Source organism: Strongylocentrotus purpuratus, unplaced genomic scaffold, assembly GCF_000002235.5.
Source record: "Strongylocentrotus purpuratus isolate Spur 01 unplaced genomic scaffold, Spur_5.0 spur5_scaffold_7, whole genome shotgun sequence".
Classification (NCBI taxonomy): Eukaryota; Metazoa; Echinodermata; class Echinoidea; order Camarodonta; family Strongylocentrotidae; genus Strongylocentrotus; species Strongylocentrotus purpuratus.
In genome coordinates this window covers 11,026,929-11,042,567 of record NW_022145613.1, presented here as the reverse complement: position 1 = coordinate 11,042,567, position 15,639 = coordinate 11,026,929, and the positions used below count along the sequence as shown (strand labels likewise).

Sequence of the window (15,639 nt, the reverse complement as noted above, 5' to 3'; positions counted from 1 at the left end):
ATAATCCACAATCATAATGCAACTAAATTGTAAAGAGGGAATCCGGCACAAAAAAAATGCTCAATATGGCTTACATTTATATTCAGGGATTTATTTCACATTATGAAATAGGTATGAAAGAAATATACACGATAATGGCCAAACGACTTCCAGGTAAAGTCTTGAATTAAAAAAACACCCAGGAAGAATAATAGAAGCGGAGGGGGTGGGGGGGGGGGGGCTGGAGCTGCGAGAATGTTGAAACTGGTAGCTGTCACCTCACTATTTTGGCAGCGAAGTAGCCACAGTCCCTTTGTAAGTGCACATTTCAATGATGAAGTCCTTATAAATGAATTCACAAAATTCGATTGCACTATGATTAAAAGGTGTTAACATTTATGCTGTCTCGAAAAATGTAGAAACGGGAAGAGAGTTTATTTTGGGTAAGCGGAGACGTCAGCCAGTACTTGGTAAAGTTGTGCCCATTCGCCCCAGTGGCGTCAAAAGGGAGGGGGGCGGCACCCGTCGATTTATCCTCTGTAGATGAAATGCGATTTTAAGAGGCCATTTGTTAGGTGGGGGTATGCGGGAGGGGACCCTGTCGTCTGCCTTTACTCTCTCTCTCTCTCTCTCTCTCTCTCTCTCTCTCTCTCTCGTCCCTTTCCCTTCCTCCTTTCTTCCCTATTTCTTTCTTCTTTTCCAACTTTCTTCACAATTCGATGGACAGACCGAGGAACGCCCCCCCCCTGTACCTACGTCACTGCTTACGCCCGTGGCAATTAGTAACACACCAATTTCATGATTTACAGTATTTCCATCAATCATATTTTTGCTCTTCCCAATAAGACACATGAGACCGCCCACTTCGTCTTCGACTGTATTCGTGTGGAAAAGGACAAATCATGAGCATGTTCACCTTGTCCTTGTATCAATAAAACCAAACAAGTAACGTTACACGACATCACAGAGCAACTCTTGCTCTTAGCTTTTAGCAAGGAACAAATTAAATTAAATTCACTTTCTGACAATCGAAGCCGCAGAAGTCAGAGATATCTAGTTGCTTTTGCTTTGGAGGTACATGTGCATGAATTTGAATCGTTTGTTTCTCGTGCCTTTGGCAGAGGTAAGTCAATAGGGTAAACCAAACGAATGTTGTGCATCATGCTACTCTCATCGAGCTTGACGATCTTCATTCAAATTCTCCTCTCTCTAGGTAAGATATAATACAAGTTCTGATTCTAAGTAATTTATGAATATCATTACTCGATTCCGCTCCTGTTTGCACCTTTTTTATTCGATTATTCTTTTCTTTGTCAACCCTCCTGTTTGATGTTTTCGATTAGTTACAGCCAGCCTTACTTTATTCAACATATATTCTTTTGTCATGTGTAAATTTACAATGTTTGTTTGTTATATATTTGTAAAAATGTAAAAGAAAAAGAAAATCAAACAAAAATAAATAAATCAATCAATCAAATCAATTAATTCTCATTATTCTAGGCCTATTAACTAAATACACCATTGAGTGTGATTTATTTTATTTTTATTTTCCTCTTTTTATAGAAATTATTGTGACGATAGGTTTTAATCTTGCTTGGTAGATAAAGTTTATATCTTGTCGGTACTTCGATGATCGCCCCACAGAGTCATAGAGATTGGTCAATAAAGCTCTAAAAAATATAAACTTTATTTATCGAGAATAAATCGTATTGTCACAATCATTTCTTGGAAAGAGGTAAAGAAATATTATACCAACTGGGCAAAAGTGTTTATTCCCACGTTGCTAAGCTTATTTCTCTTGTGATTGCATGTAAATTACTGCTCCATTTATATTTCAGAATTAAAATTATGGCGGAGAAATTATATATCCCGCGGACCGTCCGCCCCTGTTCTGGGCTTGGGACAGTCAAAAAATTAAATAAAAGAGTCTCCAGAAAATAGAAAGCATGTATAGAAAGACATTAAACATGTTTAACGTGGTTTACACAAGGAAAAACATGGGGTCTGGAAATTTCGCCCGCCTGATGATTAACTTTCCTTTTGTTTTGTCTTCCATTTTGTCCCACTCAAACTGCATAGCTTTTATCATGCGATTGCATTGTGTACAATGTCATTATATATATAGGGCGAGTCCGGAACTTGTAAGGGGGTGGGGTCTATATAACGAAAAAAGTCTGACAGGCAAAGGATGTTTTTTTTCTTCAGAAAAGCAACAAAAACACAAACAAGAAAGAAGAAAAAAAAGGGGGAGTCCGAACCCCGTGACAACCTCCCCCGCCCCTCACCCTTTTATGCCTTAACCATTATTAATGATAAAAAATAGGGTAAACTGATCAGATTGATTCACCCAACTATATTATTACAATTTAATTACATTTTAGGTGAATGTAAATCGTCTCAAAGCAATGAATTGGCTCTGTATACCATTCCAGACATTTGAGTGTTGAAGAAAAAAAAAGTTTGTCTTAGGTCTTATTTTCATGTAAAAACGGTTGGGAAAATTCAAAAATGGTTGGGAGAATTTACAGTTAAAGGATGTCGCACAGTGACGCCTTCCAGAAAACCATAAATTTCTTTGTAGTTTGAGAATGTTTTCAATATTTGTTTGCATGTTAGAGGGTTAGTACAGTGGAAGGAATATAATTAATTACATTTCATACAAACATGACACAATTTTTTCATTAACCTTGAACAATGTTACCGAGTCACCGTTCAAAGAAGGCGAGAAATGTAATTTTTTTAAGGAAGGTGGTCATAATAAACACCGTTCCAAGGGAAACTCAGAAATGTGATCTATATACAAATCTTGGACATTTTATATACAAAATTAATAATCGCTAAATAGCACGTTTGACTGTACATCGTCTGCTGAGAGCTCGAATGGCGTTAACTCATATACTTTCACACAGAGTTAGCGCCCTTCTTGCTATCATGGTTTTTGTTTTCAGGAGGTTCACATGGAATAGCACTATGCGAATGCGCGATCGAGGACTATGTGACCACCGTCGTCTCGCCGAACTTTCCCGATAATTACCCGACAGAGACTCGGCGCGAATGGAGCTTTGAAATTCTCCCAGGGCAATTAGTAAGTTCATTAGAATGGAAAGTAAAGAAGAAGAAGAAAAAGAAGAAGAAGAAGAAGAAGAAGAAGAAGAAGAAGAAGAAGAAGAAGAAGAAGAAGAAGAAGAAGAAGAAGAAGAAGAAGAAGAAGAAGTAGAAGAAGAAGAAGAAGAAGAAGAAGAAGAAGAAGAAGAAGAAGAAGATGAAGAAGAAGAAGAAGAAGAAGAAGAAGAAGAAGAAGAAGAATAAGGAGAAGAAGAAGAAGAAGAAGAAGAAGAAGAAGAAGAAGAAGAAGATGAAGAAGAAGAAGAAGAAGAAGAATAATAAGGAGAAGAAGAAGAAGAAGAAGAAGAAGAAGAAGAAGAAGAAGAAGAAAAAGAAGAAGAAAGAGAGGAAGAAAGAGAGGAGGAGGAGGAGGAGGACGACGACGACGACAATATAAAGAAGAAACAAAAATAGAAGTAGAAAGAGGGGAGGTAGATGAGAAGGACTGGAAGAAGAGTGTGTATGTTTTATTGACCATTATTTTTGTTTGTTCAGTTCTTTCTTTGTTTGTTGAGAACCTTATACGTATTTGTAAGCGACGGTTAACTCAATGATTTATTGTTGTAAATATTATATTACAGGTATAATTTGTTAACTTTTGAAACTACGCATTTTCAAATTGAAAGATGTCAATCGAATAGTTATTCGAAGCAATACATTGTAAGTAGTATGGTTTTGAATATCTTCGAAAGTAACCCTCTATATAGTTCTGATGATATCCAAGGTTCGTATATACATAAAAGCTTTTCAGCTAACCATATAAGTGTGTCCATTGATTATGAAGTGCAATGTTTAAATCTTTCTTCTATTAAAATTTACTATAATTCCGTAACAAAATAATGAATAAATTAAATTGATCCAGTCATGAAATGAATTTGATAAATTTAACTTATAATGACATGGGTTAAGTTTGTTCATTCTAGTAAGCGCCATCATTATATTTTCGATTGAATACAAATAAACGATGTAAAAACATTTGGGGGAATTCGCGAACATAACATTTTGAAATGATAAACTAAAAGAATGACCGAATCGAGTCATGAGATCAAAATGAGAAATATCATTCATATTAAATGTCACGATTTTGGCTTGTTCTCATTGATTTTGTATTAATTATAAAAGAAATAAATATATAATTTTGGACTTTGTAAACGTGTTCTGTGAAATTCTGCATACAGGGTCGCATTGAGGTCAACGTACTTTTGATCGAACGGAAATGGGATTCCCTCACCTTGACACACAGAAACCAATCTGCACACGGCACCAACGTTACAACGTTCCAATTGGTCAGCAGTAATGTGACGTCATTTCTTCTCCCAGAGGGCGAGGTCACGATTCGGTTTTGCAGTGACGAATTCGTCGTCCACAACGGGTTTGCCTTTGACATCAGAACGCTTGCTATAAATGGTAGTTTACAAGAAATTGACATATTTTAAATAATTTTACAAAAAATCACGATCGCAAAGACTTTCGAAAAATATATTTGTTAATTATTAATTGGAATGTGTGAACAAGACAGTAACGTATTAGTTATTTATTCCGTATTCCGGAAGGGATTTGTTCGGGATATACAATAGGGAATTCAAAGTGCCCCTAATTTGATTTTTTTTTTGGAAGCCTTTGCTATCGAGTTGAAAGATAACAATTTATTTTGCTCCAATTCGTTTGGTCTGAGTTTTAAAAAGAAAGGAAGAAAGAAAAACAAACGCAAGCTGTGAGCTAGCAGGGCGTTTTTCCTTTGCAAGATAGTAAGAATCAATTAACGCAATGTATATGACTCTCACTAGTCTTGATACGTATTCCTTTCTGTAACTATCATTTTATAGCGTGGATACTAAGAGTATAATGTTCTGTTCAGGGTCAGAAGGGTGTTAACTCTTTGTAAAAGGGATTAGGTATCTTACTATCTTTGCCTCAGATTCTAAACTAAATCCTGGATTTAGCTCATGCAGCAATCATAACTATAAACCTATAGGTCAGTCAGGAATCCCATGACTTTTACAAGCCGATCGCCTCTCTGCTTGGAATTCGAAATTTCAAAAGCCGTTTCCCAACGGTTTTTTTTTTTTTATAAAACTAAAGTATATTTGGGGAAAATGAGTATGGTTAAACCGGTCACTCAAAGATTTTAAAACTTTTTTGAGGCACTTCATGATCATTTTGAAGCTCTTTTTTTAAAGGCTTCAATATTACACCATATCACAGACACTGATAACACGTATGGCCATGCATCTCAGATTTGTAAAACTGGAAACATTGTTAAACAATAATAATAATAATAATAGGGGCTACTTGTATAGCGCACAGGTCCACCTTTCGGTGCTCATGGCGTTTTAAAGTAATTGAGTTAATGCCTTTTGGCTCCAAGCCGACTACATATTCCGTTATCTATACAAAATAATGGAGATGAGAGTATAATTAGACCCTTTTCAGGGCCAACTAACCCTGTCGAAAGAATACATGGTATACCGAAGACATCGCTCAAAATATTATTATTACAATTATTATAATAATCATCATTATTTTTTTTTTTTAAAGGGACTGGACACATGAATGAGTCTTGTGGTCAACCCCGGTGCCAGGAATACGGCAGGCTCGACTTTGCCTGTAGTTCTGGAATGCAGTTCATTGACGTGATCGCCAGGTGCGACAAGGTCGTCGATTGCCACGACTTCTCAGATGAAATTGGATGTCACATGGAGAGTATGTATACCGTTTCCATTCTCTCTAGCCCCTTCTCTCTCTCTCTCTCTCTCTCTCTCTCTCTCTCTCTCTCTCTCTCTCTCTCTCAGTCCATGTCGATCGCCTTGCCTCCCGCTGTCTTCTAGCTTTTTCAACCCTTAAACAACCCTTAATTCATACATTCATTTCTGCATTTAAAAATATTTGTATTATTTCCATATAACGGTGTGACTACAAAATATCAAAGCCGCAATAAATCCTTTCCCATCTAAAAAGTCGCAAAGTCGTAAAAAATGATATATATTTTTTTTTAAATCTGCATCTATGTTAAAAAAAGTATAATAATAAATGTTGAAATATTTTTGTCATCACTCGAGTGCAAATCATTTCAAATCCATCCACGTCGGAAGGATATGCATAAATATCAAAAGTGTAATTATAAGGTGGTGGTATTATTTCAAAACATACACAGCTAATGTATGTAACTGTATTTAAAAAAAAATGGAAATCTGCAGTTATAAAGGGAAAGTCAATCCATTAAAAGGCATTTCTGGTGGATTACATTGTATATTATTTCTGAGGATTTTATGTTACCAATAATCCGGCAGGTGAAAGGGTATAAAAGAAAAATATGCCTAAGTGTGGGAAGTTTATTGTCATGAAAGCCGTGTTTGAATTACACGGGTCCATAGTTTTTCATTTTTAATGAATACAAATCCAAAATAATCCCCAACTTACGAAGATTATTCGTTGCGACTTAGGGTTCAATATAGTTTCGGAGCTAGTAACGTCAAAGTCAAATAAATGATTTTATTTTTAGTTGCCATGTCTGACTGGATACACTGAACGTGACTTGCAGTCTTACCGTTGCTTTCTTTTAATGAATTTTGAATTTTGTTTGTCAAGATAAATGGCCGCGACACAAGACCGGCTATTTTTTTTTAAACTTCTATAATCCGTAATTTGCCAACGCCCAAATATTCTTCGTTTCAGGGTCCACATTCATCGTACGTAACAATATGCTTTTGAAAAAAAAGAATTTCATTACAATAACGAGGAGGTTCAGGGGCAGGCGCTCCGAATAGCCAAAAATGAGAAGAAGGAGAAGAAGAAAAAGGAGGAGGAGGAGGAGAAGAAGAAGAAGAAAAAGAATTAGTAATAGTAGTAGTAGTAGTAGTAGTAGTAGTAATAGTAGTTGTTGTTGTTGTTGTATTGTTGTAGTAGTTGTTGTTGTTGTTGTATTGCTCTCTCTTTACTACTATAGTAGTAAAGAGAGAGAGAGAGAGAGAGAGAGAGAGAGAGAGATAGAGAGAGAGAGAGAGGGGGGGAGAGAGAGAGGGGGAGGGGGAGAGAGGGGGCTGCAACGTGAAAAGGAGATAGTACGACCCAGACCCCTTTTATATCTCACTCTCCATTGCTCATTCAATCCGCGTCCATCGCCCCCCACCCCCCCCCCCCCCCGGACCACAGCCCCCCCCCCCCCCTGCAATGGCTAGTCTCAGGCTACCCCCCTTTGAACTCAATCCAACCTATACCACACGAGGTTGTTAGATATATATTTTTCATTTTTATTGATCAAAAAGTTCGCAATCCATCATACTAATCTCTTAATTAATGCGTTACATTAAGATGGATTACATTAATTTTGCACGATCGCACATTGCACAATTCCGGAAAGCAATGTAGTCCATTAAATGGCGTGTTTTTATGAAACACAAAATACTTTAAAATGAAGCATATTCGATTCTCCATTTGTATGTCATTCTCCATTTTTAATACCATTTTCAATTCCTCTCGGGTAGTCAATAATTTTGCTTTGTATATATGTTTGTATAATTCGCTGTCATCAGCTTTAAGAATATTAACCACAGATTTAAATCGAAGCTTTGGGAAGTGTTGAGTGCTATTTAATGGACAACAGTTGTTTTGAACAACTATATTGCATATAACATAATTCGTCGCGGACATTACGAACCGGCGAATGTTAATATTTAGTGCGCAAACATCATTCGGAGATAATCGCGTTTGAAGAAAATTGCACTTACTACATCGCCAAATAAAAGGGGTTACGTTACTCCTAATCCAAAAATATTTAGAAGGTGAGGAGTGTAGAAGTTGCTCTTTTAAGTGATTTACAAATATTATAGCAAACTAAACTAGCGAGCCTGCTGTCCTTGTGTAAACAACATTCGCCGGTTCGTAATACCACGCGTTTTATACGTTTGCGCGTATTATGTACTGAAGCGCTGACATTACGAAGCGGCGAATAAATCATTCGTCAGTTCGTAATGTCCAACGTATAGCCACGGTTGCGCGCACAATACACATAAGCATGTATATTACGAAGTGACGAATGTACACATTCGCCAGTTCGTAATGCCACTCGGTGCCCTGCCCGTGCGCATATTGCAACGTAAATGCGGCCTTTACGAAGGGGCGAATAGTTTCACGTTCATGTTTATCTCGATAAACTTTTATTTAACCGTTTTCTTCGGGTAAATGCTTAGAAACTTTAATAACAAATTAAATTTAAAAAACACACACATTAATTAGGCCTACTTTTCTCATTTAAATCGTTATTTGCAGTTTATTTGTTGTTTCCTATAGCTAATTCAGATATTGGCGTCAATCGGGGGGGGGGGGATGGCTGACACGTCTTTGTTTTCTTTCTTAAGGTAGGGACATCATACCATGCAATGTACGTCACCCCACCATTTTTGTCAGTTGGGGGAAGGGGGACGCGGCCCCCAAAATGGGGGAAAATTACATTTCCCCCAATTTTTGTCATCTTTTGCAAAACCCTGAAGGATATTGTCCTCCCAACAATAAGACCTGCAATGGCATATCTATTTATATTTTCGTTATAATTGTTTGGGGTTTTTTTTTAAATATTTTTTATGACCCCCTCCACCTGCTTATCTGTGAGCGGCCGTTTTTTTTTTTTAATGATCCTTTTTTTGAGGATGGCCGGAGGTCCAAAATAATTGTTTCTCTTCCATTCTCTCTCTTTTCAATCATATAATGTCATACCCTCTCCTTATTTTTCATCCAACTTTTTGCTAACTCTTGTGATCTGACATTTTCAACATTGACAGCAAATCAAGTCATATTTCGAGAAACACTTTTTTTTTCCTGTAAGACAATTTACATACAAACATGTGATAAATCGCATTATCTTTAATCGTCAAATAGTCTTCAACGTACAATGCAATTGTTCATGTTACATTACATAGTTGCCATGCACTTTAGATAATTTAGCAGATTATAAATACAAATCGGATTACCTAATCTTAAAACAACTGATATATTTGACAGTTACACATCATTGCAAAGCAAGTTGTACGTAAGATTGCTACATGCATAGATATGAAAATTAACACAGTCTGCAATGAAAATAATTGTCTACCCTATATAATATAAAAATTAATATTTACATAAATATACATACATAACTGGTGTTCACAATAGCAATAAGAGAAGGTATTGATTTATCAGCCAATCTTGTCCTTTTATCTTCATAAATATATGTAAAAATTAACTGCAGTCACAAAATCTTGGATCAGATTGGTTATACTGAAATGTTAATACTAAATACTTCTTTCTACATATTATGTGTAAGAATACTGAATCTTAACAGATTTTGCAATGAAAATAATTGTCTATCCTATATGATATAACATTATCATAAATATTTACATAAATATAATACATAGCTGGTGTTCACAATAGCAGTAAGAGAAGGTATTGATTTATCAGTCAATCTTATCATTTTAATATCTTCATAAATATATGTAAAAACTGCAGTCACAAAATCTTGGATCAAATTGGTTATACTGAAATGTTAATAATAAATACTTCTTTCTAAATATTATGTGTAAGAATCCTGAATCTTAACAGATTTTGCAATGAAAATAATTGTCTATCCTATATGATCTAACATTACCATAAATATATAAATACATAGCTGGTGTTCAAAATAGCAGTAATAGAATATATTGATTTATCAGCCAATCGTACCATTTTATCTTCACAAATATATGTAAAAACTGCAGGCACAACATCTTGGATCAAATTGGTTAAACTGAAATTTCAATAATAAATACTTCTTTCTACATATTTTTTGATAGAATACTAAATCTAAACAGATTTTGCAATGAAAATGATTGTCTATCCTATATGATATAACATTACCATAAATATTTACATAAATATAATATACATACATAGCTGGTGTTCACAATAGCAGTAAAAGAATATATTGATTTATCAGCCAATCTTATCATTTCATCTTCATAAATATATGTAAAAACTGCAGGCACAAAATCTTGGATCAAATTGGTTAAACTGAAATTTCAATAATAAATACGTCTTTCTACATATTTTTTGATAGAATACTAAATCTAAACAGATTTTGCAATGAAAATAATTGTCTATCCTATATGATATAACATTACCATACATATTTACATAAGTATACTATACATAATGTACATAGCTGGTGTTCACAATAACAGTAAGAGAAGGTATTGATTTATCAGCCAATCTTATCATATTATGAGTTGTTCACTTGCTGCAGACATCCAATGCAGTTCTCTTTGCTCTGATTTGCGCAGTTTGATTTCTACATTTAAATTTCAAATTCTTCTTGCTCGTCTATGCGTTGCTCTTTCATATTGTATTAGGTGTCAAAAGAAAGAAGAGGAAAAGAGCTTTAAAATGATGCATGAAACATTTCATGAATTGTTTGCTTTTTTATTATTAGCATTAATATTTTACATAATATACATATATAGATGGTGTTCTTTCTTCTTTTACATCACATCTTTTCCAATTTTATACCTGTTAGTTGTATCTTCTCCTATACACATGCTCATGACTTGCCATAATGGTATAGATGATTCTTGATTGAATTTAAGTGCAAACAAATCATTTTAGTTTCAGGGAGTTATTATTCTCAATGCAACATTTCTACTATTACAGCTCTTGCACAATTGAAAAGTTCATCTTATGGTATATTACAAGTATTTTTAGTCATTTTTTTGTTAACTTTGTACCAATAGTAACCAAAAGTGTGCAAGTGGATATATATATACCCTCCCTGGTCGTAAGTATTGCAACTATGCTGAAATGCGCACATTTTTTTATTTTATTTTACAAGCCTTTATATTGTTATATTTCATTCATCACAACCATAGTGTTGTCGACCATTTTTGTATATTTTGAGAGGGAAAACTAGTCCCTTTTCATTCCTGAGAGAAGTAGATGACCAGACCTGGTCATTTCTGAAACAAATTGGAAGACAAATGAACAAAGGCAAAACAAATGAAATTTTGGGAGATGGGGATTATCAGTGAACGAAATCATGAAACTGTTTCATATTTCTCCCAAAACTGTTTACAGGTCTCGTTTATACTTGTCGCAAAGAAATAATGGCCATAAGGTGCCAAGACAAGGGCAGAGGAAAACGGCAACACCCAGAGAAGACAAATTTATTTGTGCTGTTGCCAAGGAGGATTTAGATCTGTATTGCAAAGACGTTTTAATGCAACTTTATTCCACCGATATATTAAATTATAGTCAGTTTCTAGAGGTGAATATATTGTACTAGTTTATTGAAAGTAAATTTTCACACATTTATTATATTTTGTTGGATAATCACAACCTCTGATTTTGGCGCGCATCCTCCATAGCAACGGCACAAAGAAATCTTTCTTCTCTGGGTGTTGCCCTTTTCCTCTGCCCTTGTATTGGTACCTTATGGCCATATTTCTTTGCGAAAAATACAAACGAAACCTGTAAACAGTTTTGGGAGAAATATGAAACAGTTTCATGATTTCGCTCACTGATAATCCCCACCTCCCCCCAATTTTTTTTTGTTTGTTTGCCTTTGTTCTGTTATCCTCCCCTTTGTTTAAAAAATGACCGGGTCTGATCATTTACTGCTCTCATGAATGAAATGGGACAAGTCTTCCCTTTCAAAATATACACAAATTGTCGACAACACTATGGTTATGAATGAAATATAACAATATACAGAAAGGCTTGTAAAATAAAAATAAAAATGCATGCATTTTAGCTATGTTGCAATGACCAGGGAGGGTAGCAGTGTTTTTTTTTCCTTCAAAATATTGTATATTTTGTTACAGAGCAATTCTTCAAAGTTGGCTTTTGACTCCATAACCAAGTCAACGAATTGTAGTCCTGTGCTAAAGTGCAAAACATTAGTGTGCAAGTTAATATATAAGCAGTGTTATTTTCAAAATATTGTATATTTTGCTACAGAGCAATTCTTCAAAGTTGGCTTGTGACTCCATAACCGAGTCAACAAATTCTAGTCCTGTGCTAAAGTGCAAAACATTAGTGTGCAAGTTAATTTTATATAGCAGTGTTATTTTCAAAAAATTATATATTTTGTTGCAGAGCAATTCTTAAAAGTTGGCTTTTGACTCCATAACCGAGTCAACGAATTGTAGTCCTGTGCTAATTAAAGTGGAAAACATTAGTGTGCAAGTTAATATATATAAGCAGTGTTACAGAGCAATTCTTCAAAGTTGGCTTGTGACTCCTTAACCAAGTCAACAAATTCTAGCCCTGTGCTAAAGTGGAAAACATTATTGTGCAAGTTAATATATAAGCAGTGTTATTTTCAAAATATTGCATATTTTGTTACAGAGCAATTCTTCAAAGTTGGTTTTTGACTCCATAACCGAGTCAACGAATTGTAGTCCTGTGCTAATTAAAGTGCAAAACATTAGTGTGCAAGTTAATATATAAGCAGTGGTATTTTCAAAATATCGTATATTTTGCGGCAGAGCAATTCTTCAAAGTTGGCTTGTGACTCCATAACCAAGTCAACGAATTGTAGTCCTGTGCCAAAGTGCAAAAATATTAGTGTGCAAGATGACAAAAGCAGTGATAGTTAATAGAAGCAGTGATAGTTAATAGAAGCAGTGATAGTTAATATAAGCAGTGATACTGAGTTGACTCTAGATCCCATAACTGTGTAAAAGAATTCCAGCCCTGTGCTAGTAACATGGCTAAGGTGCAAAATATTAGTGTGCAAGTTTATGCAAGCAGTTATATCCAATGACTTCCAGCCTTGCATTGCAATACTATTGGAATTTTGGTTTGGACATCAGCCTAAGCATTAATAATTTAAAACAAATCAAAACAAATCTATAGAGCATTCCCTTAAACCATATGACACAAACCAGCAGTCATCGAAAGTCTATACATGTAGATGATTGTCCAACTCAGGTAGTGATCCTCGTCCTGCAAAAACAAAAACAAAAAGTAGAGTTAAAAGGTGGACATGGTAGTGACTGTAATCTATTCATGAGGTAGATTAATATAGTAATCAACTAGTTCCGGTTGGGAAATGACAGGATATGTGCCTCTGCATAGACTGACAAGATCGCTATACTTCCCAGCAGATAGTTTGGGTCTGCTTTGGTAGAGCTGGGAAGGAGGATCAATGTGAACTGCAGGAGTGGTAGAACGCAGGCTGCGGGATCTGCCTAGTGAAAGAATACTGAAATCATTAGTATTATGTGATGTTTTGAAAAGAATTGAGGTAGGAAATTCTTTGCTTATTCTAATCTGCTTGAAGGTCGTCCAATCAATTGCCTCACCAGTATCCGCCAGTCTGCACTTCAGGATACCTAAATTATGGCCATATGTCTTCCAGTCCAAAATGTCATTGGTTTGAACATGTCTGACTGTGTATGGGCATGGATCTTTTCTTGCCTCCTTGATTATAGAAGAGAGCTGGCAAGGATGGAAAACTTCTTCAGAGCGAGCAAGACATTTTTCAATGGTGGAATGCATGCTATCACCCTCGCTCTGGCCATGATTGGTTTCAAAGTAGTAGAATGTTACCACTTGCACACTTTTGGCCTCGGATACAAACCTATGTACCATCGATGGGACAATTGAGTTTTTGTTTTGGCCAACACAGCCATCACAAAAGAAGTCAACTGACGTCTTTCCTTCCTTATCACAATTGCTGAGGTAGTCAAGGACGTATGTCGATACCTCACAAGCTCCCCTTCTTGTTACTGTTTCATTTGAAAGGTAACAACTTCCTGCATGATTAGCCAAATTGTAAATAGTAAAATTGTAGCATGCTAATCTTCTCTTGTAGAACAACTCACCCCTATTTGATTTTGGTAAGTACATGTTTTGCTGCAGATCAAACACAGCAGCAGCATGCTTGTCATCATGCTGGGCACGAGTTTTGCTCTCTGACTTTATCTGTCTTACTTTTGAAATTTCTTGTCTGTGCATGTTGTATTTCACTTTCATCTGGTCTCTTTCAACCTCATTAGACTTGCGGAAAGTCTCACAAATCCCACACTTGTCCTTTTTGGGTCGATGAAATTTGAGTTTGAGCTCTCTCATAACCTCTTTGTACAGGGAGTAAGAGGCACACCCTGGGTTTTCATTTTCAAACATATTGAACATCCTTCGTTTTGTCAGTTCCCCAGAAAGATACTGGCATGTTGTGGAAGAGCGACAGTAATGAGACTCCACTCGTGGGAAGCACTGTAGGTGTTCAATGATTTTTTGTCGCTTTTGGATTTGAGGTTTCTGTGTCCCACCTCTTCTTTCCCTCCCCAGGACACCAGTGCCAGATTTTGTTTTTCCAAGTACAGTTCGCACTTGCCTTTCGGCAATTCCCAAAGTGTTCAGGAACATCTTACGACAAACAGTGACAATTTCTCCAGGATAAGAAAATGAAGAAGGTCGAGGAAGAGTATACCTCATTGTCTGTTTCTTACGACTTTTCACATGTGAATGGGCCTTGTGAGATACATGTCGTGCAATCCATTCTCTCTGCAGAGCTAGATTGCCCATTCCATAATAGTCATACCTTATTTCACGCCTGTCTTCCTCAGTGAAGATACCACATGAAACCTTTTTGTGATTTCGTGACAAGTCACACTTGTTGTACTCTACAAATTTTCGCCCTCCCACAAACTTGTCAGATTTTTCAGAGAAATAGGATTTACCTTTGTTCCTAGCATCTTTAACAAGGCGATTTTTTGACTTAGGAGTCTTGACTGGTACATTTTGGGATGTATCCAACAAAGGATTGATGTCATTTCCAACTGATTCCTCTATGACAAAACTTTCAGGGGGGTTTTCCCTTTCAAATGGAGCATGAAATTTACACTCTTCACCTTTGTCAAAGTGTTCAAAACACATCAAAGTCTGACACCTGATGCATGCTGCAAACACATTACCTTTGCAATGCAGACTGCCGCAACACTGGTCACCGGGATGCTTGTCAACTTCCCTCAAAGACTCGATAACTTGGAGATCTTTAAAACAAATATAAGATATATATTCACTCATATTCAACAAGGCAGACATCGAATTTACATGTGGTCAATCCTCACACTACATTAGCTTAGAAATCAATCAGGCATATAGAAGACCAGATGAATGGAATTCTCTACATAACAATATTCGAAATATTAAATCACCAATCTCCTTTAAACTAGCATTCAAAATTTGATATCATTTCACAGATGCAAGATATTATTTACATATATATAAATCTATAAATCAGTTCTCATTATATCAAACATAAATATAATTCTCTTATGATCTATAAGACATTTTATTAGACTTAGCAATATACTTCTTTTTTCTTTACTTTTTCTTTCTTGTTCTTTGTAAACAGTGTAAATTTGTTCACACCCTTTAGGAATTTTGTTTGTGATAAAAGACATATTTGAAAGGTGTTGTAACGATTCAAGCTATACATGTTTATGTTTCATCACCTTTGTGTGTTTATTCATTAAACTGTATAATAGTTGCAATTTGTCTTTGATAAAACATTGTTATATTCTTTTTCATCTGAAGTCA

General features: G+C 35.6%; 1 long non-coding RNA gene across 1 annotated transcript; it reads right to left on the bottom strand.

Moving 5' to 3' along the window:
• Positions 1-12,411: 12,411 nt before the first annotated feature.
• Positions 12,412-15,091, bottom strand: LOC115920032. The gene is made up of 2 exons (XR_004062131.1): positions 15,012-15,091; positions 12,412-13,038 (listed from the first exon to the last, which is right to left on the bottom strand). It is a non-coding gene; the product is annotated as an uncharacterized LOC115920032 (long non-coding RNA).
• Positions 15,092-15,639: the final 548 nt, after the last annotated feature.